Below are 23,768 nucleotides of genomic sequence, written 5' to 3'. Positions count from 1 at the left end.
TTTTTGTTGTTGCGACCTGGCTGTGTTAATATTCCCGACGCTATTGGTTGTTTTTAAACACATACAGTTATTTAACTCCTTCCCCTTCTGTTGTTTTACTTTAATCTTGAAAGTAAATTAGCCTTTTTTTTAACTTTGTAACACCTAATTTTGAACCAAGAAACCAATCCTATCAACAACACATGCTGGACATTCAAATGTTATGAAGCATGGATCTAAAGGGATAAGACAAATATATCCCCAATGATGATACACAAAATTACCCCTTTTAAAGATTACAATTAAAAGATGGAACGTTTGGACGCTCAACTCAAGAAACCAACAAATCCAAATTCAATAGACAGCCCCAATGTTGTTGATCCAACGATTAAGATAAAGTTATTATAAAACTTTGGGGACTAGTATAATAAACTGCCCAATGTCCCCTCCCTCCCTGGTTATGAAGATATTATATTTTTTAATCATGTTATGATATACTAGCGGCTTCGCCCCTAGCCTCTAGGGGCTTTGCCCCAAGAGGTGATAAAAAAAATTAAGGTGAAATTCGTAAAAGGACCAAGGAAATCTTCTGCAAAAAAAAAAGGACCAAGACAATCCTCTGCAAAAAATAATAAGGGGGGTATTTTTTGTTTTTGGGGGGGTTTGGGGTGTCCCACCCCCCTAGAAAATAGCTTAAAACCACCACAGGACCATTAGGTATATACCCTCAAGAGTAGAATCCGATCGGTTCAGTGGTTACCGAGATCTTAAGCTTCAGACGGACGGACGGACAGACAGACATCAAGCTACTTTGTATTATTGATGAGCAATTAAACTTTAATGCTTAATTTATTTTATAATGAGTTTTGATTGACGTGAGTAATTATTTTATGTTTGTTTGCTAACCACTAACCGATTAAATTCTGCAATTAAGAAAAGTTTTTTTAGATTTAAACCTTGGGATGGTTTTAAGTTATTTTTCTGTCCTCTTCACACTTCTTATTCAGAGCGTCTAGAGAGTGCAGCTATAGTGGTTTACATTCATTAAGAATAAAACTTTTTATGCGTTTCTTTAGAAGTTGGTTTAGGAGTAGCTTTCCTACTATTTAAAAATCGTAATTTTCACATATAAATTATAAAGGTTTTACTTTTTCTGTTATCAACTAAAATGACATTTCAGCTTATCAAACAATAATAAAACTTATTTTAATTGTTACAAGCACAGATATAATACAACTAGGGTCTGTCCGTAATGTATGTCAAGCCAAAATAGTCACTAATAAAGTTAAAATTCATCCTAATAATGTATAAAACAAATAAAAATAACAGTGTCCTGTTTTTGATGCGCTTTCTATGGACATGATTATCCTTGTTATAATAATCAGTTAAATACATTACAATAGAGAATTGAAAGAGTTTTTAAAGTGCTTTTAATGTACTTTTTAATGATACAGCTTTAATTAGTTAATGATATGTTTGAAATACAGCCAAAAGCATCCTTGGTTGTGAGCTAGAAAAGCATAAAGGAAAAATTCTTACATTAGGTTAGGTTTGATTAAATAAGTAATAGAAGAGCCCCACTGCGCCCTTATTTTAACAAATAATCATAAAACTATTAATCTGTATAATATTATTGTCCTATTTTTATGAAACTATGTTCTAATACATTACAGTTTACTTTTTTTTCGAGACATTAGGGTCAAATGATTAAAAATGTTATCTACATTTTAATATCTATTATATACATAAAATACGAAAAAAAGGAAATTTTTATATTTAATTTATGTAACATAGATAAATGAATGACACCTATACAATTAAATAATAGTATTTGATATGGTTTTGTTTAAAATATTACGAAATATAATTAAAAGAAATAAAACAACTGTTTCATAGCAAAACATATGCAAAATGTTTTTTTTTATATTTATCATAAGTATTTTCGTCTGCAGCTTCTATGCAAGAATGTCAAAAATCAATGAAACCCACCAAAAAAAGTAGTTAGGTTTGTTTTTGTCTGATGCTTCAGGGAGCCTTACAATTATCTTGAGGCCTTTTCTTAACTTTGCTTAACAAAACATTTCTAGAAAAAAAGCATCGACTTTGCTTAGCTTTTTAGATATAGCACTGATAAACAAAACTTATACCATTGAGAGGTATAAACGCATTCAATTAAAATACCTAAATTCTATAAATATCCAATGTTAACCCCAATTTCCTTTTAAAAACAATGTAAAATAATGTAAAAGAACAATTAATTGTACCGAGATAGTTTTTATGCAATTTAATTGTTCAGCCAATTTAGAGTCATTATACTAAAGGGTAAAAAATTTACACAAATATTTGGTGTTTTTATTCAAACCTAGTTTTAGCAAAAGCAGTGACTCTAATCTTGCGGGGCTCTAGCCTTGCAGAATAGCATCCTTAGCTCTTCTTTACCTAATAAATAAGTTTTTTCGTGTTACAAATACTAGTTTTGTATTCTTGGGGGGGGAGGAATGCTTAATATTTGACTTACAATTCCAAAAATTTGGGGCTGTAAATGTTTTGATAGTTTTGAGCTATTTTTCTATCATTTCCTACCCCTTCGAATACAGAGCTACTAGATGCTAGGGGTGCAGTCGCTAGTGTTTGATATTTTGATTGAATTTAATGTCACAAGGTTATGACAAAATGGTAAACTGGACAGTTTCCAATAAATTCATAACTTTGTAGTAAATAATCCTTGTACAAATTTACTATTCTAATTCGGTTTGGACAAAGCTAAATATCTCAAAACTTACGACAAACCAAAAGCATCCTTTTTTGGTAGTTCAAAGTTTGTATATAAAGTTTGTTTATTCAGTGTTAGTGGCTTAGACCAAAGAGTGTGATCAAGGACAACCAAATTTTAAGTTTGACTAGTTCAATACTAAGCTATAAAATTGTAGAACGTCCCGTTTACGATATCTTATTGGACATACATGCCGAAATTTGATTATTTGTCAAACGTTTAAAATCTCTTTATCGACTTGTATGCTCAAAGCTGGCATATTTTCAACACGCTCTAAGAAAGTTAATTTAACAAAATAGATTTCGATAATCGATATTATGTTCATTATTAGGAAATCATTTTAAAAATTAGTTCATGAAAAGTTTCGTAATATTATTACAACGTGACATTTTAAATCTGCCACTTTGTTTACATCAAAAAAAGGTATTTGATTAAAATAAGCATGGTATTGGTTATATGTTAAAGATAGAATCCTTTTTGCAATTTGCATATCATTGATAAATTTAGTGTTCTAAAAAAATCCCCTACTTTTCCCTAAATACTTTGAGATTAACCCCTTCCCCTCCCCCATTTTAACTTTTTTTTGTTGTTCTTTTATTCAAATTTATTTGTTTAGCAATTATGTAGTTTAGAATCAATTTTGGGCGGAACTCAAATGGACCGCTTTCAAAACCACCAACCCACCCCTTTCCGCCCTATTTTGGAGCCTATTTTCCACTCACCCCGCCCACTTTATAGGGGTGTGTAACCAGCCACCCCCAAAAGTTAGGTGTAATTATTTGTAATTAATCAGAGTGGCTATGAAGGGTTAAACCATAAAGCAGCAAATAAAATTCTTTCAAAACTAAAATACACAATTATAAATGCGTTTCTTTGTTTGACATGCTTAGGTTTAATTGTTTTACTGAAAGTCAGAATATTTTAAAATCTTTTTATTTTCATTACTACAGAAACTTAGAATCATGTTTTTGTAAATAAATGGTAAGTTTATCTTATGGCAACTTTTTGCCATGTTCTCCATAAAGTAAAGAATAAAGAGTAAAAAATAAATTGGATTTAGTCAATGGATAAATTATAACGTTAGTATTTTATCTAATTTTGATTTTATTTGGTACTACTTCAATAAATTACACAATATTTTACGTCACCTTTATCATATTATTTTCGTTACTAATCCATTATTCGCTATATTATAAACTGAAAACTTTGTTTCAGTGAAAGAACACTATGAATAGGAATGGGTGGAAATCCGCACAAATGTAATTAATCTGTCTTTTCAACAAACCAGAACTACAGCCTGGACAACCATGTTAGACGAAGCAGCTTAAAATGACTAATAAAAAATGACGTCATACAATACAAATGACTAATGATAGGCCAGTATATATTTTAATTGACCAATAGTAATATTCATCTTGGCCTATCATTGGTCATTTGTATTGTTTAATGTCATTTTTTATTAGGCACTATAATATTCTTCCTGTTAGACCCATGGCACTGTGTTGACATAGAAAACATAATTTTTTGTCGACATATTGACTTTGTCATCGACTAAAGCTGATTTGTATTCATTAATGATATTTCTCCTGAAAACCTATATTACCCATTATTTTTTATGTTGATAAAATAAGAGCACTTAGGTTTAATACGGAATCTAGTGATACACGGAAATGGCATTGAAAACATTTCTTTCTTCTTGTCCTTTAAGATCACACGTCCAACTTAAACTATATATACTGTTCAAGGTCTACTGATGGTTCGAAGCTACTTGTATTTGCATTGAAAGATATAAGTTGTAAGGCAATTTAGAAAGGTAAAACCTCTGTGAAATCACTGCTATACATATTTTTAAGGTGGATTGGGGTTTTAAACCCCTTAAACCGGAATAAAAAAAAATTGGAACATTGTATGCTTAACCACCCTAGAGATTTCAGGTAGGTTAAAAAGTCTATGGAATGGTAAGGAAGGGGTCTATGGAGGCAATATCGTGTACACGCCCTTGATAATTTTTACAAAATCACTGACAAGAGGAAGTAATTACCCATTGTTGTTCAGCTTTGTTCTGGTCAGAGGATAGCGCAGCCACAATTCAGCGGTCAACCTGCCATAATTATTTTTTAAACATTTTGACAACTTAATTTTAATTGTGTCTTTATAAATAGCATCAAATTTAACCATTCTAATACATCTATAATTATTTTTGATAAAAGGACACTCTTTTTTACATTTATTTAGATAAATTATATAAAACAAGTAATTTGATTTTTAAAATTTACAAAATCTAAAGCAATTAGTTTCATATTTAGTTAAGTCATTAAATTTTAGAAAAGGAACATTCATTCATTGATATTTTTTTAAAAAGATGCCGAAAATTATTTTTAAGGTCAAACGCAATTTTATGGTTTTTGGCTTAATTTCTGCACTAAAAATTTTTTTTTTCTGATTACGGATAAGATTAAATAATTAGGACTTTTTGTAATGTCAGTCTGGACTACTTTGATTAGATGGTCGATGGAGCTTCTATAACCCTTAAGGGATCTAGAGGGATACGAAAAAGGACGATAAATTGATGTACATACACCACCAAAGTATATTGAACTTTGATAGAAAAGTTTAAGAACTTCAGAAACAACCAAACAAAGATTTAATAAAAGTATTCCAAGGTTTAAGTCAGCGAATAAGAGAGAGTGACTTTTGGGTATACCAATAATATACATTCAATCAAATTTCTCCTCCCGCCGAATAACTCCTAGAGGTTAATGGCGAAGTCAAAATGAATTGTTAACCTGTTTTCTAATGATAAAAGTAAACATATTGTATAATAATATGTCATATAATATTATAAATTTTTCTTTGAATAAAGGGATAATTAAAAAGACTAAAGATATTTGATATTTTAAAAGTGATTCTTATATATTAAATGGTGTAACTTGGTTAATCGGCAAACCACTTTTTTTTATACAATCTATAGCTGAAATCAAGCTAAAGTGGTAGTATCTCTTAGAAGTATCATTATCTCAAAATGGTTTGTAATAGTCTATAATCTGTATAAAATAAGAATTTTTACAAATAGAAATATTACCATCTATTTATCTATGTAAAATGTAAAAACTTTTGATAAATCATTTAATTAAAAGTATTTTTGTATACTTATTTACTTATGAGTAAAGCAATCTAACTTTTTTATGATTCTATTCGCGCTATAAAATTTAATTCATTTGCCCCTACATCTATGAAATAATATTGCCATAAGGGAGGGAATAGGGGGGATAAAATCAATACCATAATATAATAAAAACATTAAGAAGTTAGTTATGGTAACTTTATTAAGCAATAAACTTAAAGTGAGGAGAGGAATATAAAATAATATACAATTTTTATTTCTTCCCACGATTACATTTTTATTGGAAGCGAAGCTGCTCTATAAATATATTTTGAAGAAAGTCAGTCAGTTCGGCTATATCTATTCAGAGTGAGAGAGAGGACTTAATAGGCTGTTTATTACAATAGTCCTCAAAATTTACGATAACGTTTTCTTACTCGTTGGCTTAACATCTTTGGGCACTTTTACTGAATTTTATTGGTTGGTTTATTAAGTTAAGTGTTCAAACTTTCAGCCACTAATCTTAGTCTTCAGGATAATTTTGTGTGTCATCATTGGGGATGTACATTAGTTAATCGGCCATTGTAATATCTCTTTAGATCCTTGATATCTATTGAAAGTTGATTTATACTTGTAAAACAGCAGTAAAAATTTAAAAAAAATAGTTAAAACTGATCGTCTCTGATAGTTTTATATATCTTTTTGCAAGCAATTTGCTTCCTTTCCAACTCTTTTATTGCAACAACCTTTGTCGTCCCATATGGAAATAAGATGAGTATGATTAAAAGACCAAAGCGTTCCACAATCTTTTAATAGTTATTTCTTTCGTCGTATTATAAACCGCTTTCCGTGGATATAGAATGTACAATTATAAGATTAAAACAAGTTTTTTAGCCCCGAGGTGCCGAAGGCACGAGCTAAAAAACTGGTTTTAATCTTATGATTGTACATTTTTATATTCGTAGAAAGCGGTTTATAATACGATGCTAGACATAGTTTTTTCGTATGGATGAGAACCGGTTCCTATCAACCGGATTCGAATGAATACGAGAATTATATTTATTTTATTGTCCAAATAAATTCTTAAAATAATATTGCAAAAAAAATGACAACAACTATGAAAGTTAGGTGGAAAATGTTTAGACACTGCAATCTTTAACCAACCAACAAGAAAAGTACCCAAAGTTTTTATGACAGTTAATGAGAGAAGGTGTGTATAAAACATTGGGTAAGAGTATAAGTTACATTTTGCATTGTGATTTACCTTTATAGTAGAAAAGCTTCGTTTAAAAAAAATGTTATATTTATTTGTATATATATAAAGTTTCACATATATGATATACACATAAATATAGCTCCGTGGCTGGCCCTACTATCTAAATCAGATATACTCTCTAATCCTATTAAACCTTTCACAATTCAATCACCATTGTGTGCGAGTGTGAGAGAGAGAGAGAGAGAGAGAGAGAGATAGAGAGAGAGAGAGAGAGAGAGAGAGAGAAAGAGAGATAAGTAGATAGATAGATAGATAAATGGATAAAGGATGGAGAAAAAAAGATCTCCTAAAAATAATTCTAAAACGTAGGTTTCCTCATATCAGAGGCATTAAAATAGCATATTTATTACCATACCAGGCTATTGAAACAAGCAATGGTAGAGGCCTTGGCCCCTTGACAGGCACAATTTATACCCATACAAAGAAAGGACTTTTAGAAAAAGGTATGCAAAGAAAGGATTTGGGTTTTGGTAATATGTCCTTTACTAAAGTAATTATAATTTTACAATGAAAAATGTGTATTTCGTTTTTTGACCATTTTTAGGCAACTGCAAAATTTAGTCTGAAACGTAATCCATTTAGCAGGAGAGAAAAGGAAAAAGAGATAAACATTCTAGAGTAAAAATGTGAAAAAGTACAAAAAAGGACAAGGAAATTCTTAAGCCCCAATAAGAATTAATTGGTTTCAATAAACTACATGGTACTTTTTGTTAGTAGCGAAGCTACTCTATAATTCACTATGTCCGTCCGTCCGTCCGTCCGTCAGTCAGTCCGTCAGTCAGTCCGTCCGTAACGCTATGGGGGAAATGGGATTTACTCAGCTCCTATAAAAGATAGAATGCTGAAACTTTTTGACAACATTCCCATCATTAAAGAGCACAATTAAGTATAAAACATCGATGACGATAGGACCGCTTTTAAGCAGGTTTTAGGCTATTTTTGTATTTTTCACATTTTTCTTCATATCTTCAGTGTTTATGGTCCGATTTTCAAATTTTTTTAGTAGCGAAGCTACTCTATAATTCACTATGTCCGTCCGTCCGTCCGTCCGTCAGTCAGTCCGTCAGTCAGTCCGTCCGTAACGCTATGGGGGAAATGGGATTTACTCAGCTCCTATAAAAGATAGAATGCTGAAACTTTTTGACAACATTCCCATCATTAAAGAGCACAATTAAGTATAAAACATCGATGACGATAGGACCGCTTTTAAGCAGGTTTTAGGCTATTTTTGTATTTTTCACATTTTTCTTCATATCTTCAGTGTTTATGGTCCGATTTTCAAATTTTTTTCAGTTATAGATATCAAAATTAAATTTCCTGTCGTTTAAAGAAAACAACTATGGGGTCAGACTGCCTTTAAGCAGGTTTTAGGCTATTTTTGTATTTTTCACATTTTTCTCCATATCTTTGGTGTTTATGGTCCGATTTCCAAAATTTTTTCAGTTATACATATCAAAATTAAATTTTCTGTCCTTTAAAGAAAACAACTATAACGGCCAGACTGGCTTTCAGCAGGTTTTAGGCTATTTTTGTTTTTTCTCCATATCTTTTGTATTTATGGTCCGATTTCCAAAATTTTTTCAGTTATACATATCAAACTCAAATTTCCCTGTTGTTTAGAGAAAACAACCATGACGGTCAAACTGCTTTTTTGCAGGTTTTTGGCTATTTTTAAATTTTTTCCCTTATTTTCCATATCTCTGATGCATTTTGGGATATCAGTATCAAAATAATTTTTCCCATTGTTATGAGCATCTTTTATGTAATTTTCTTTGACCGACTTCGTTATACAAAATAAAACAAGGTTTTGTGTTTATTTTCTCCAATAAATCTATTCCTGATTTTAATAAATAAACTTTAAATCTACTTTTACGTATTTCCATCCATGATTTTTTGTGCTTCGCTACTTATGGATGTTGTCATCCTTGTTAAATATTGAGCTAATTTTCCTGATATTCCTGTCTAAAGATATTGACTAAAGGCATTGTTGATAAAACAATATAAAGTAAGTTTAATAAATGGACTTTTTACCTTACTTTAATAGTTAGTAATCAGTTACTTGAAATATCATTAATAGAAATCTAATTGACAATGATTTAAATTTTTATTATTTTCTGTTTTATTGTAATTTTTGGATAAGCTGTATCTGTCTTTTTGAGAAAAGGCATCAAAAGGTGTTTAGGGCTTGAAACATCCCCCCCCCCCTCTCTAAAACACATGGGGTGGTCAACAACCCTCCCGGGGGAGGGAGGGGGAGGGTGAGTATGGTTGGTTGACTCTTTGGGGACAGAGATTAAGTTTATCAGAGGAGTTAGTCTTAGTTTTAAGTTGTCATACAACCCTACCAAAAAAGAAAGATTTTTCCAGCGCAACTTAAGCTACATCCGGTTGCCCGTCCATTGTAAGGTTTACCTACCTACGAATAACATATTACTTAACTAAAAACTCTATTTATTCATTCAATGAGTATAAAACAAATAAAATGCAGTTGTTCATCTGAAGGAAACTATTTTGCCTCCAACTATTCCAAAATGCACAAAATAATAATGTATTTTTAAAATGACCAATAAATCAATAAACTACCTGAATCCCCCTGTTGGGGATCTTTTTCGTCTGCTCGCAACTTGCTTACTGCTCTCTTTTAACGACTTGGCTGTGTTAATATTCCTGACATTATTGTTTGATTTTCAAAGACCCAATTGAGAGTCGGTACATAGTCCTCGGTACATAACGTTATTATATCCATTCTCCCTCTTTATTGTTTTACTCTAATACATTATCTACATTATTTGTCTGGAAAAAACTTTGAGACAAAAAAATTAGGCTACTTTGAATAAACATACTAATGTTTCTGTGTTTCTATAGATATTGTTTCCTTAATAATTTCCTTTTGGTATCACAGTAAGGTTTCAGTGACTCAAAATCATCTATTCATTTGTGATATATATGTGGTATATGACTATAGAACCCACCTAGCTCTAGATCTCATGTTAGATCCATTTTTGGCTTTAACATCATTTGGAAAAAGTCAGTCAGATCGCCAAGACACATTTCAAATTTGTACAATTTTATTTAAACTATGGATGTATTGCAAGGTAGCTAGCTTTATGTATGTGTGTGTGGAGTCTAAGGAAGAAAAATACATGTAAACTGTTATTTAGTAAATATTACATGCAGAATATGTTTAGCTTCCTTGAGTAAATACAAACAACATCGTTTAACATAGGTTTCATATATCCTTTCATTATTTAAAAAAAAAAAAGATATCAAAATTTTTAAAAGTGAAGCTTTTCATCCAGAACGGTTAGCTCTTTTTGTTAATTTAAACATTTTAGAATTGTCCGTTTGATTTCAAACTTTGCATGGTGATTCATTGCGTAGTTAGTTACGATTTAGAAAGTGTAACAACTCTATAATCGTACGTCAATTTAAAACATGCTGAATTTTTTTGACAGCAAAATTTTGTTATATAATAATTATCCTATTCTTCTGATTTTTAGAATACTGATTCCTATTTCAATAAGGTACAATGTTTAAAGCAAAGCATGTCTAAAATCAAGTATCCTGTATGTAAGAAGTGTTGCAACAAATTTACTTATAATTTTGTTTAGACTTTTGCATTCATATTCTGCTTATTCAGTTCTGACTTTCTACAACTGTTAATTTTTGTTTGTCCTACTGTTTCAGAGCTTCGCTTTTATGAAGTTGTCGATGTCAAACTTGTTTAAATATCTTCACATTGAATTTAAAACAATGAAATAATCACTATAATACCTCATTCAAGCTATTCTCACAATATTAGTGTCAATTGCTTTATCTGGTTTTAGTTACTATTTTCAATGTCTTTAGTAATACGAGGTCAACATTCTACGTTTTTTTGGTTTGTTGGTGTTAAAATGACGTTAAATAATGACGTTTCGCCCCAATTTGGCTACAGAACAAATATTACAAATCCTCAAAAATTCAAAATTAAGTCAACTCTAAGCCAAAGGCAAAAACTTTCTTTCAAAATAGTTTTTAATGGTTGAGATGTTTCTATAAATGGTTGGATTATTCTAATACTTAAAAACAAGCAAGGCAAACATCACAGAGAAACATTTAAATTCAATAATAGTTATCTAGAGCATTGTATTATAGACAGATTTCTATAAATGAAAAATTTTAAGATATTAAATATTGATATTATGATTTTGATTTTAATATACGTAGATAATTGTCTACTTCGATGTTATACACAATTTTTCAGTACAGCCGAGAACCGGTTCTAATCAACCTGATATTTATCGGTTTCGAAGCCATACTGGAAAATAATTGCAAATATTCTAAGAAGCACAGCTTTTCTATAAATATTGACTCAGAGTTTGTGCTTTCGTCCATTTTTTAAAAAATATGAAAATTTTAACTTCATACCTTTTATGAGAAAATAATATCTATAATTGTTAAAGCAAAGTTTTTGTCAGTTTCTTTGCTTGCTTAAATATAAGAGAATTGTTAGAATTTGGCAAAATTGTATTTTTTGAGGTTTGCCATTATTCATTTGGAAATTTTTTTTTAAAATTATAATCAAAAAGGTCTGTATATCCATTGTCCAGCTTATTAAGTTTATGTAGGATCAATGGCTGTATTCATCATATAAACATTGATTGTTTAGTTTATTAGATCTCCTTTTTGGATGTTGTCATCCTTGTTTTTTCTGTTATTTCTTTTTTAATTTCTGCAGTTAAATGGTCTATTGTTTCATATTAGAGAATCTAATTAACATTGAGAATGTGAATATTTATATATTCCCCCTAATCTGTGTGTGTGTGTGTGTGGTGTGTATATGTGTGTGTTTGTGTGTGTGTGAGTGAGTGAGTGTGTGTGTGTGGTGATTACCCGCTATATCCAACACCCCTGTCACCCCCCCCCCCTCCCACTCTTCCCAACACCTCCTAAATCTCAATATCAATGAAAATCTTTAGGAAGATTGATGCTCCCTTGAGAGGTGTCTATGCATTCCCCCCCCCCCCCTCTCCTCCTCAACCATTATTTTTTCACTATGGTATTCCAGATTTCATAGACAATAAACAAAAGCACTTACCTAACTTATAAGCAAAGAAACTACCAAACAACCAGAAATCTCAATATTTCGTCCAGATTCCACAACACAAAACACAGATCTTGATGACCTCGGAGGTTCTAAGAGCAGTTAGCTACTAGTTATAAAATAAAAACATTTTCCTGCAAATATAAAACCGTATAAAAATGTCAAAATTTAAAATAGTCAATTATTAAAAACATCAAAATAACAAACAATAAATTTATCGTCTAACATTTAACATAGCAGAAACTTTTCTCCTTGTACATAAAGATTTTTTATAATACATCTTAGGAGTTTTATCAGACTTCATTCTTCCTTGCATTTGCAATTGTAATAAACTAGCACCTGCTTCAGCAGCTGCGGACAATCCCCCATGTCGATCACTATGCTCCCCAAAATCTCTCCAATTCTTAATCCCAATAAATTTTAAAGCATTTCTAAGTTGATTTAAACAATATTGATAATTTGCAGGTTCTAATAAAAAGACACTTTTATCTTGAATTCTTGGAATAAAATAATGATCTAAAGCAGAATTAAGAACATTAAAATAAGTTTTGATAATTCTTACAGGACAATAAAAATCATTACTAGCAGCTATCACATTAGTATTTTTCTCGTGATATTGATTCATTTTGCCTTTCAAAAAATCAACCAAAATATCTCCATTTTCTAGAAAAACAAACTGTGATTTTTTGAGAGCACAAACTTCCTCAAATCTTCCAAAACAATGAAATTTAACTATAGATTTAACAACTATTTGCCAATTATCAATTGACACAGTAAAATTCGCACTTTTTAAATGATCTCCTTTTAAAATTTTATCAACCATAGAATCTAAAATAGACTTTGTCATAGGTTCAGCTTTTTTAACAGGTTTTGAATATTGCCTTTTTAAACCATCAACACATTTAACAACATCTTTATGATTAGTAGGAGATAAAACATTTGGATTATAAAGCTCATTATAATAATTAATAGCACTTCTTGCCATTAAAACAGAAGAAATACCTTTAGTTAAATCAGCAATTTTGTTAAAATATGTCATAATAACTATAGGATGTGAAGGTAAACTAGACACATTATTTTCAACACAAAAAGCTGCAAAACGATTAAAAGCTAAATAATACTGATTAGAAGAACTCTGTGCTAAATCCACAGAAATAGATTCATCAACTTTCTCAAAATACTTCATAAAATCATCAGAAACTCCAGCTAAATCAAAATCATGAGATCTCACAGCTCTAACCAACTTCTCGTGCCTTTTAGCATCTTTCTTAGCATACTTAACAGGCATCTGCAAAATAAAAATAGATTAAAAATTTCAAATAAAAGTATAAAATTAGATACAACATAAATTACAACCATCAAAAATGCAAAACCTTCTATCAACTTTACTAGAAAAAGCATTTGAAATATTAAAATCAAACTTGATAGCAAGAGTTTCAAATTTTTTCACTCCTTTAAACATAGAATTAATAATATATTCTCCACATTCATAAAACGGACTAAAAACATATACAGAAACAATAAAATTATTAAAATGTCTACCATCTGCACATAAAAAGGTCCAAAAATGAGCTGAAACCCATTTCGGAACCATAAAACAACCAAAACTTTTGAATCTTTGTAAATGATACAATGCAGGAATAACCAAATGCATAGGAGGAAAAACAAATAAATTACAATTTGGAATTTTTTGTGCAAAGAAATTTACTCCTTCTGCTTTACTTTCATTAAACTTCGAATAAAATCTAATACATTTCTTATTAGAACTTGAAGCAAAACAATCTAATTCAAAAGGTCCAAATTTTTTATATAAAATCACAAAATTGTCAAAATCAATTGAAAAATCATGTAAATCAAAATTCTTAGACTCAAAATCCGCAAATTCAATTATAGGATCAGATCTAGGCAAATGACATACAGTTACATTCATATCAAGTCTTTTCCAAGCTAAAAAAGTTTCTAAAACAATAGGCTGCAATCTTACATTTCTTGATCCAACAGATAAAATAATAGAACAATTAAAATTATCAGTATAATGAACAATATTACAACCTTTAAATTTAAGAGCCTTTTCACTGTTATAAAAATCATGAAAAGCAACTAATTCACGTTCAGTAGAAGATCTTCTAGACTCTTCCAATGAAAAAACTCTTTTCTTTAAAATATCATTTCCATCACAAACTTCATAAACACAAAAACCTTTGTCACTAGCATCACTGCTAATTTTAAAATCAATCTTAATTTGTGATAGAGATGGTCTAATATCATTACCATTCAACATAACAAAATTATCTTTCAAATATGACAATTCTTGACAAGCTAAATCATTTAAAATAATCATAGAACTCCAACTATTAGCTTTCGAAATTAAATAATAAGATGATCTAGTTAACAACCTAACACAAGGTCCCATGGCTTTAACACAAAATTGAATTTTTCCCAAAACTTTAGCTAAAATTTTTATAAATATTTTCTTTTTCTTTAAAATATCACATAATAAATCACAAATATCTTTTACTTTTTCATCAGGTACAAAATATTTCATCACACTAGTATCATTCAACAAACCCAAAAATTTCAAATATTGAGTTGGTTTAACAGAACACTTTTTAACATTTACTGTCCAACCTGCTTTATCTAAAACTTCCATAGCAAATTTAGTATTCTTTGCACACACTTCACTAGATTTACCCAAAATTCTTTGATCATCTAAGTAAACAGACACCCTTATACCCAAACTTCTCAAATAAGTTTTATGAGGAATTAAAAGTTTTGTAAAAATATACACAGCATCCTTTATACCAAGGAAAAGAACTCGCCAGACAAAATACAAAATTTCACCATTATCCATCACAAAATGAACACCTACATACTTTCTCATATCTACATGTAATGGCACGTGCCAGTATCCACTGTCCAAGTCTTGTGTAGTTTGAAAATCTCCTTGCATTAATAACTGCTCACTCACACTTAAATCCTCAAGCTTAACTTTTCTGTCCTCCAAATAAGGATTCAAATGCCTACTAGCATCCACTACCAATCTATATTTTTTAGAAAACACTACTGATAAAGGTAAACATAAATAAGGTTTTTCACTCACTCTAGTAATGCATCCTAAAGATTCCAATCTCAAAAGCTCTTGTAAAGCAAAATCACGATTTTTTAACATACTTTGATTGTTTCTACAAAAACTAGAAGGCGGAATCGACTTAAAAGGAAAAGTATAACCTTCACTTATAGTTTTTAATATAAAATCAGAAGCTTTAAGAGTGTCTCTCCAAAACGAAAAATATTCCAGATTACCAATTCTACCTGGAACCCGCTTGTCTGTTGAAAGCTTCTTTCCAGCATATCGCGCATTATTACTCAACATATCAGCTACTCCAGATTCCTCCTCTGGCAAATCAAATACAAACGGCCTACAATCAAAATCCTCAACCATCTTAATTCTAATATAGTATAAAATAAAATGCAATAAGAATAGGTAAATTATCTACAAATAAAACACATATAAATCAAAATAAAAATATCTTAAATCACAATAAAATATAAAAAACTTTATAAAAATTAAAAACTTTTAAAAATAAAATAAAAAGCTTTATAAAAAATAAAAAACTTTATGAAAAATAAAAACTCAAATAAAAATTTTAAACTAATTTTTAGGACAATCAGCTTTCATATGCCCCTTCAAATTACACTTAAAACAAACAGTTTCAGGATCTACCCTTCTTTTCCTTTCATAAAAATTATTTTTGTGAAAATTATTTGAACTACTATTAACATTAGAATTATTAACAGAATTATTATATGGATGAAACTTTCCTCTTCCTTTACCAAAGCCTCTAAAACTCTTATTAGAATAATTTGCTCTAGCTTTTCCCTCAGCTTGAAAAAACCGCTGAGACTTCTTATCAGCATCCTCCTTACCAATAAAACAAGAATAATTTTCATAATATTTCACAGTACCCCAAGCAAATCTAGATGCAGAGGCAATTTCATTGGCTTCCATTTCATTATCAACAATAGATTCCATCTCCTCAATCTTATCCTTAACATACAATAGATTATCACCATCAAGAACTTCACCTCTCAACTGAGAATCAATTAACTTTTCCATCGAATCTTTCAGATCCTCAATTCCAAATTTAATGTCAAAAATGAAGCCAATTGAACGCTTGATCTGGGGTTTACTATGCTTAGCCACCTCCCCCTTTTTTCTGCCTTCTCTGGCAATATTTTTAACTTCTTCATACTTTTTATTAAGCTCCTCCAATTGTTTTATATATTTAACACTATGAGCTTCACTATTAACCGTTGGCACAGATACTGAACTAGACTGAACAGTACTTTTAGCCGCCTCAGCAGCTAATCCAGCTTCTTCCGCTTTTTTCGCATTAGCATTAGCCTCCGCTGCTAATTTAACTAACTCAGCTTCCCTAGCTCGCGCCGCCGCCAACTCCTGCTCAACATTAGCTAAAGAAAGTTGTTGTTGCTCCAAAGCAAACTGAGGATCCACAAAACCATTATTCAAAGCTGGGTCCACACTTAAAACCTCACGATAAGACATTGTACAAAATCTAAAAAATTTAAACGAAAATATTAATAAAAAATATCAATCCTTTCAATAAATATATAAAACAACCTAAAATAAAAGAAAAAATATCCAAATAAATAACTCGACAATTACCGCACAGCACAACATTTCTCCGCAGAATAAATTTTTTCAAACACAAAAAGCTACGCGGCAAAAAAAGCGCAACAATGTTGCCAGCTAAACTTAAATAAAAAGAATGAATTTATAAACACCTAAAAAATAAAACCTTAAATTAAAATATATAAAATTTAAACAGCAAACACAGCCTCTCAACAACCTGTAAAACACTTTGTACTAAGGACTATTTTAAACACCTTAGTAATATAGAAGATTGACTTCCTGCCTCTCATTTCGTCAAGGCTTACTTGTTAAATTGGAAGACTCTTCATCGGCTAAGACTTTATTAAATAAAATGAACCTGTCTGTCCCGTCTCAGAGAACGAACTGAGACAGACTATAAACAAAACATACATCACATTACTTTTGTGTACACTATAAAATCTAAACTTTGTATGTGCCACTGCGCGGCTACGAAGTTTGGCAAGTAGTGAAGAATGAGATTGAGTTCTTTTTTTCATATCTTGTATCTTGTATGATGGTTTTGGACTATATTATTGTCCCTATTAAAGTCACTAGAGGCTAATGGCTCATAAGATAGGACCTGTGTAAATAAATAATAAAAAAACACTCACTGAATAAGCAAGAGGGCCACTTTTTGACTATTGATTGCTTTAAATTATACAATGCCGTTTTAAGAATCAATGTAGTAGGCATTTTCAAGAATAGTCCCTTTCGTAACATCGTATTTTTAAAATGGCTTTTTATAGGTTATTTTAGGTTAGGTTAGTTTATATTGGGTTAGGTGATTGCCCCACAGGGTTATATCCCCCCGCAGGGGCTAGAAATAGGAGAAAAGGTACTGTAAAAAATACGAAGAATCACCCCATAAGGTGCGATGTTACGAAAGGGACTATACCCGCATTTTCTTCAGAAATGCGATTTTTAAGATATTCGTTTTCTGAGATGGGCGTGTTTTAGGATGACACCAAATTGATATTATTCGGTTCTAGATTACTATAAGAAATGCAAAATGTTCATAGATCAAAAAAGCCTATAGCTGAGAATACCCTTTCAGGAGCTCTAACCAGACGGGGACTCTGTGGGGAACTAGCCTTGCAAGAAACTCTTAATCTTAAGTAAACCTAACCTAACCTTTAAGTATCACAAAAAAGTGTCTGTTTGTTGTCCTAAAACATTTGCCTTTAGTTGATATGAAAAGATGTGTTAAGAGCCATATTGAAAAAACAAATATAATTACAAGTCAACTGCAAATTGCCAAACTAACTAGGGAAGATTCCACTGTGTTCTTTGTGTTTATATCTGTTACATAGTGTGAGTAATGTTAGAGGCTGTGCCTTGGCTTCCAGTTTACAATGATAATATTCCACTGTGTTCTTTGTGTTTATATCTGTTACATAGTGTGAGTAATGTTAGAGGCTGTGCCTTGGCTTCCAGTTTACAATGATAATATTCCACTGTGTTCTTTGTGTTTATATCTGTTACATAGTGTGAGTAATGTTAGAGGCTGTGCATTGGCTTCCAGTTTACCAGGGAATATTCCACTGTGTTCTATGTGTTTATATCTGTTACATAGTGTGAGTAATGTTAGAGACTGTGCCTTGGCTTCCGAAAATTTTCATCTCATATTTACAAAACGCCGTTTAAAGAAGTAAGTTTTTTGTCTATCCTGTAAGATATCGTTAACCACAATAATAATTGATTTCTCCATTTTAGGGAATCATCAAATTCGGGTTTAGAATATTTCATTTAAATACAAGTTTTGGGAAGGTTATGGGCTATTTTACTACTGGCTAGATTCTAAGAGAGCAGATTCGGGGTAAATGATTAAATTCTATAATATTTTTGCAGTAATGATGGCACACTTTGTAAGAGGGGAGAATTATGGATAAAAAAGAGCATACAGACCAAGGAGGGATATTATATCTGAAGATAAAATGCAGTCAATACATGGATAAATGTTACTAACAGTGTTTTAAATAGTTAAAAAAATTAGACGTAAATGTTTTTGTTTTTTTGACTAGCTTAGCTGAAAACGTACTGCAAGATATTTCTTCTTTTTATGAATATACTTTGCAATTCAAGGTTATATAAATATCTTTTTCTTCAATTGTACCTTTTGTTCTTTTAAATCTTTATGCATATAGCATACAATTTATCTATTTTCATATTAGTATAGAAACTGTTTGATTGTTCCTTTGTATATCTTATTATTAAACTGTAAGTTATCATGATCAATTTTATTGTTTGTTTGTGATTATACCATGTTATGTATATATATTTTTTTGTATATGTCATAAAATAAATATTTCATTTCATTTCAACGTCAGGTATGCGATCACCTTCCCCTTTTTACAAATAGAACCAGAAGGACAAACGGACAAAACATTAATAGAGTAGCTTCATTGACATAAAACAGACAAAGCCCAAATTGTGTTAAAATTGTGTCAATAATGATCCATGTGACGTTATAAAATGAGGGAGATTTTATGAGAAGTGGGAAAGAAAACCCCTAAAAAAGAGATAATCCCTCATTTTTATTACGTCACATGGATCATTTTTGTAACAATTTTAACACAATTTGGTCTTTGTCCATAAAACGATGTAAATTTAAACTTGCCCTTCATTCATTCCTTTTGATATTATTTGTTAAACCTTGTTTTATATAAACCCTGACTGTAGGAAAAGTAAATGAAACTATGTTTATAGAATGGATTAGTAGCAGGGAACGATCAACGGATGATAAATTATTTTTTTACTGAAGTAATTCTATTAGAAAAGCAAATGTTTATTTATGCCTAAGTCGACTATTGAAATTATGTCTGCCAAATGCGGCTAAATTAGTAAATAATTGATAAGAAATTGAGGGCAACTTAAATAGCAGTTTTCTCATAGGAGAGTGGAGGTACCCTCCACCAAAATAAATAAAAACCTTCCTGGGACATATAATAGTTATTTCTCGCAATAGCTTTCCGCGGATATAGAATGTACAATTATAAGATTAAAACCAGTTTTTTAGCCCCGAGGTGCCGAAGGCACGGGCTACAAAAACTGGTTTTAATCTTATAATTGTACATTCTATATCCGCGGAAAGCCGGATATAATACGATGCTAGACATAGTTTTTTCGTATGGATGAGAACCGGTTCCTATCCACCGGATTCGAATGAATACGAGAAAAAGTTTTATTGTATATAAGAAACATATCGGTTTAGCAGTTAGAGAGATCCTGTTTTAAAGATAAGGTTTGATAGCACTAAAATTCACAAGTTTTTTTTACAAAATAATTTTTTTTTTACTTTTAAAACTTATTCTCATTCTTCTTTATCTGTGCAACTAATGTATCATTGACAGATATATGCAGGTATTTAATTGATGAATATAAGTTTTCAAATAATAAGACCGTTTGTAGATTACAATTATTGGTGAAAAAGTATGGACACTACTAAATTGTACTAAACAATCTAGATTAGATAAAAGTCTCTTTAATTTGTATACCAACAAATGAGAAAACATGTTAAAAATCTAAAGTCAAATATTTCCTTCATCCCTGGAAAACAGTAATGACAGAAAACAATTGCATCTTGTTTAATAACCTGATTAAACAATTTTTGAACTATTTTATTATTGGTTTATTGCATTTTCATTTTTTCAATCTATTGAAATCCCTCAAAACTATTAAACAATCACCTAAGCCGTTTCTGAGATCTTTTATCCCCATCCTGGATTCATATATGAATAATAGCTCACGGAGTCACAAAATAAAAGGTTTTTCAGCCCAAGGGAAGATGAATTAAAAAATGGAATGGAAAGCGAAATTATTCTGAAAAGCAAACTTGTTGCCGAGACTCTAACAAACACCTTAGAGATCTTTCTTAAATAATATTTGAAAATATATGTGGTTTACACATAACATAAACCTATTTCCTTTTTGAAGTACAAAGAAGTAATTAGAAAACTTTGATTTTAAAATAGGTAATTTTCCACAATCTTTACCTTATATTTTAAAGCTACCCAAGACATGATTCCACACGTTATAATTATGGTGGAAATTTCTTTCTATCCCTGTATCTTTGTCTTAACCCTTCAAGAAGAAAACATTTCTAAAAATCGGGTTTATGCCTTATCCAATATCAATGCATCGCTGCAAACATCATCCAAAACCATTGTGGGGGGGGGGGAGCTAGGGAATTGACTAATCTTTCATTGTCCAATCCTTGTATCCATTGTATAAACCATAAGGAACCATAGGGGAAACATCAACAGATGCGAGCTAATGGATAGTGAGAGAAAAGACCCCGATAGAGAAAATAAATTAGGAGAAAAATATTTTATTATATGAAGCCTTTTTACCCAGAAAATGCTAAGACGTAAAGACCTTGAAAAGACAATTACAAACAGATGGACGGACCCACAAAACATTTTCCGAGTATCTTTTTTAAAAACATATTTATATTATTGTTTATTGAGATTTCCAGCGGGTTTTTCCCCCTCTATCTGCTAATGGTTTTAGGTTAAGATTTGAGGATAAAAGTTAAGGGGAGGTGGGGGAAGTTTTTTTGGATATGTTTTCTAAAAGAGATTTTGGTATATGAAAGATTAGGCATAAAAGTAGAGCTTCATTATAATTAGTGCTTGTACTTGTATACCTCATTGACAGTTTTCAAATATAACAGAAATAACTGTTTGTTATAAATTGTCCTAAAAATGTGATTATATTATCCCCTAAAAAGAGCAATTTAACTGGGTTTTTTTTACAAATATTATTTCATCGCGTATCCTTAAAATAATGAAACAGGAGATCTGTCTGTCAGTCTGTCTGTGCCAAAGGATCTCGCTATTCGCTGAACCGATATGGTTCTCCAATGCAGTGTAGCTACTCATATGTCCTGCGAAGGTTTGTATTGTAAGAAAATCTGAAAAATATAACTAAAACCATCTAGAGGCCGTAAAAATATATTTTTTTGTAAACAGCTTTTCTTAACATAAATTGAAAAGAAAACAATTTACGTGCCCCCATAAGCCTCTAGGCACGTAACAGCTAGTTTTTAAATAATGTATTGATAATGTTATGAGTATTTCTTTTGTAGAATGTTTATCCTCATTTACAAAGTATCTTTCTATTTAACACCAGTAAACCAGAGAAAATCTGGTTTATTAAGTTATCATGATATACACATACATATAACATATATCAATATGATACTATGTTAATAGCATCTTAATACTATTTTTATATCCATATAATTTACTTTACCTAACATAGTGCTTTGGATTATTAATAAAACATAAATATTTTAAGCTCAATTTGGATTCTTTTTGGTTTCTATCATTAACAAGCTGTAATTCGTTTAACAGAGCTTAATTTTAAAAATTAGTTTTTGAAATTAAAGATGCTTACTACGCTTCTTAGAAGTAATAATAATGAAAATGACAATCTATGGCTGGTTAAAGGCTGACATTGGAATTGTAGTTTTGAATTCTATGTTTCACAAGTATACTTATATATTATATCAATTTGAATTTATCAAAGCATTTAATAAGGTTTGAAAATATGCCATCATAGAAATAAAACTAAACTTTTCTTGCCAATTTTGAGATCTTTAAAGGAGATGGCTAAAATAAGTCCAGAACCTATATGATCTATATTTGTATTATGAATTATTTTTATATGAAGGGTTAAGCGAACTTCAGGATGTTTCTTAATTTACTAAACACATTGTCTTATAGGAACTCTAATTAGGTATGCCCCCCCCCCCCCTCTCTCCCTCCATCCCCATGTGATCTCATATGTTATTTAAATTCCAGGCAGGTTTTGTCAATTTCTGGCAAATTCCTGGTATAATTTGTGCTGCCATTTTGAAGGTCTAATTTCCCCGAGGAGTTTATCTCTTCTGGCTTGCTAAGGATAAATATTAAAAACAAGGATGACAACATTGATTAAAGTGAAGATTAAGAATAGAAATAATTACAGTAAATTATACAAAACTGTCTCAACCATGACACTTTGGTTGAGTATGACTTCCGAATTAGCGGGAAGTTCTCGAGATCTGTTGGCAAACATACAAACCCCCAATACCAGGAACCATCAAGTTTCAACAGCAGGTTTGAATATAGATTTATTGATGAAATTATTTCAAAGTCCTGAAATTACAAAATCAATTAGTTCATAATTCCAGTTATTTATAACCACGTAATCTTAATTGCTTTTTAAAAATCATTTTTCTCTACGGTTAAGAATCTTTGGAAACTTTGGCTTTAAAGGAAAATTATTTGGTTTAATAAATCATTGTTAAATGCAAAAATAAAGGCACATAAAAAATACTAAAACATATATTAATCATTATTAAGTTTCATGTTTAGCTGGCTAAAGCCTTTTTTTAAACTACATATCATCGTCCTATACACCATTCTTCTTAATAAAATTAACAAATTCTACCTGAGGTTCTTATGGTTTCAAATCCCTGGTATACTAGGGTCGTTCACACACTATGAGACCAATGATAGGCCCAATTTTGTTCTCCGAAATCTTCACACACTCATATCTCATTCAAAAGTAACGAACGTGCGCATCAAAATATATAAACAATCCCTGCCGCGTCACATTATGAAAGGAAAGTCAAAAAAGACGACATTTGCGCTTAGTTTTAGGATAATGATAAGGAATTAATTTCGAACTTGATAAACACAAAGCTTCCTCGAAAAGAGGTTAAGACACACCCCCCGTTTGAAAGTCAAATTAACTTCCTTAACGAGATTCAAGGTTTTTTTGCGCTGAGCACTAGCAACATTTCTCACTAAACTCAACTCACCATAATCACATGAGAATGGCCACATCCCGAAAACGTGACAATTTTGCTCCTAACTAAATGAAACCCCG

Source organism: Acartia tonsa, chromosome 6 (assembly GCF_053477335.1).
Source record: "Acartia tonsa isolate MP-2025a chromosome 6, ASM5347733v1, whole genome shotgun sequence".
In the NCBI taxonomy this organism is placed as follows: Eukaryota; Metazoa; Arthropoda; class Copepoda; order Calanoida; family Acartiidae; genus Acartia; species Acartia tonsa.
This window is presented reverse-complemented; position numbering follows the sequence as displayed.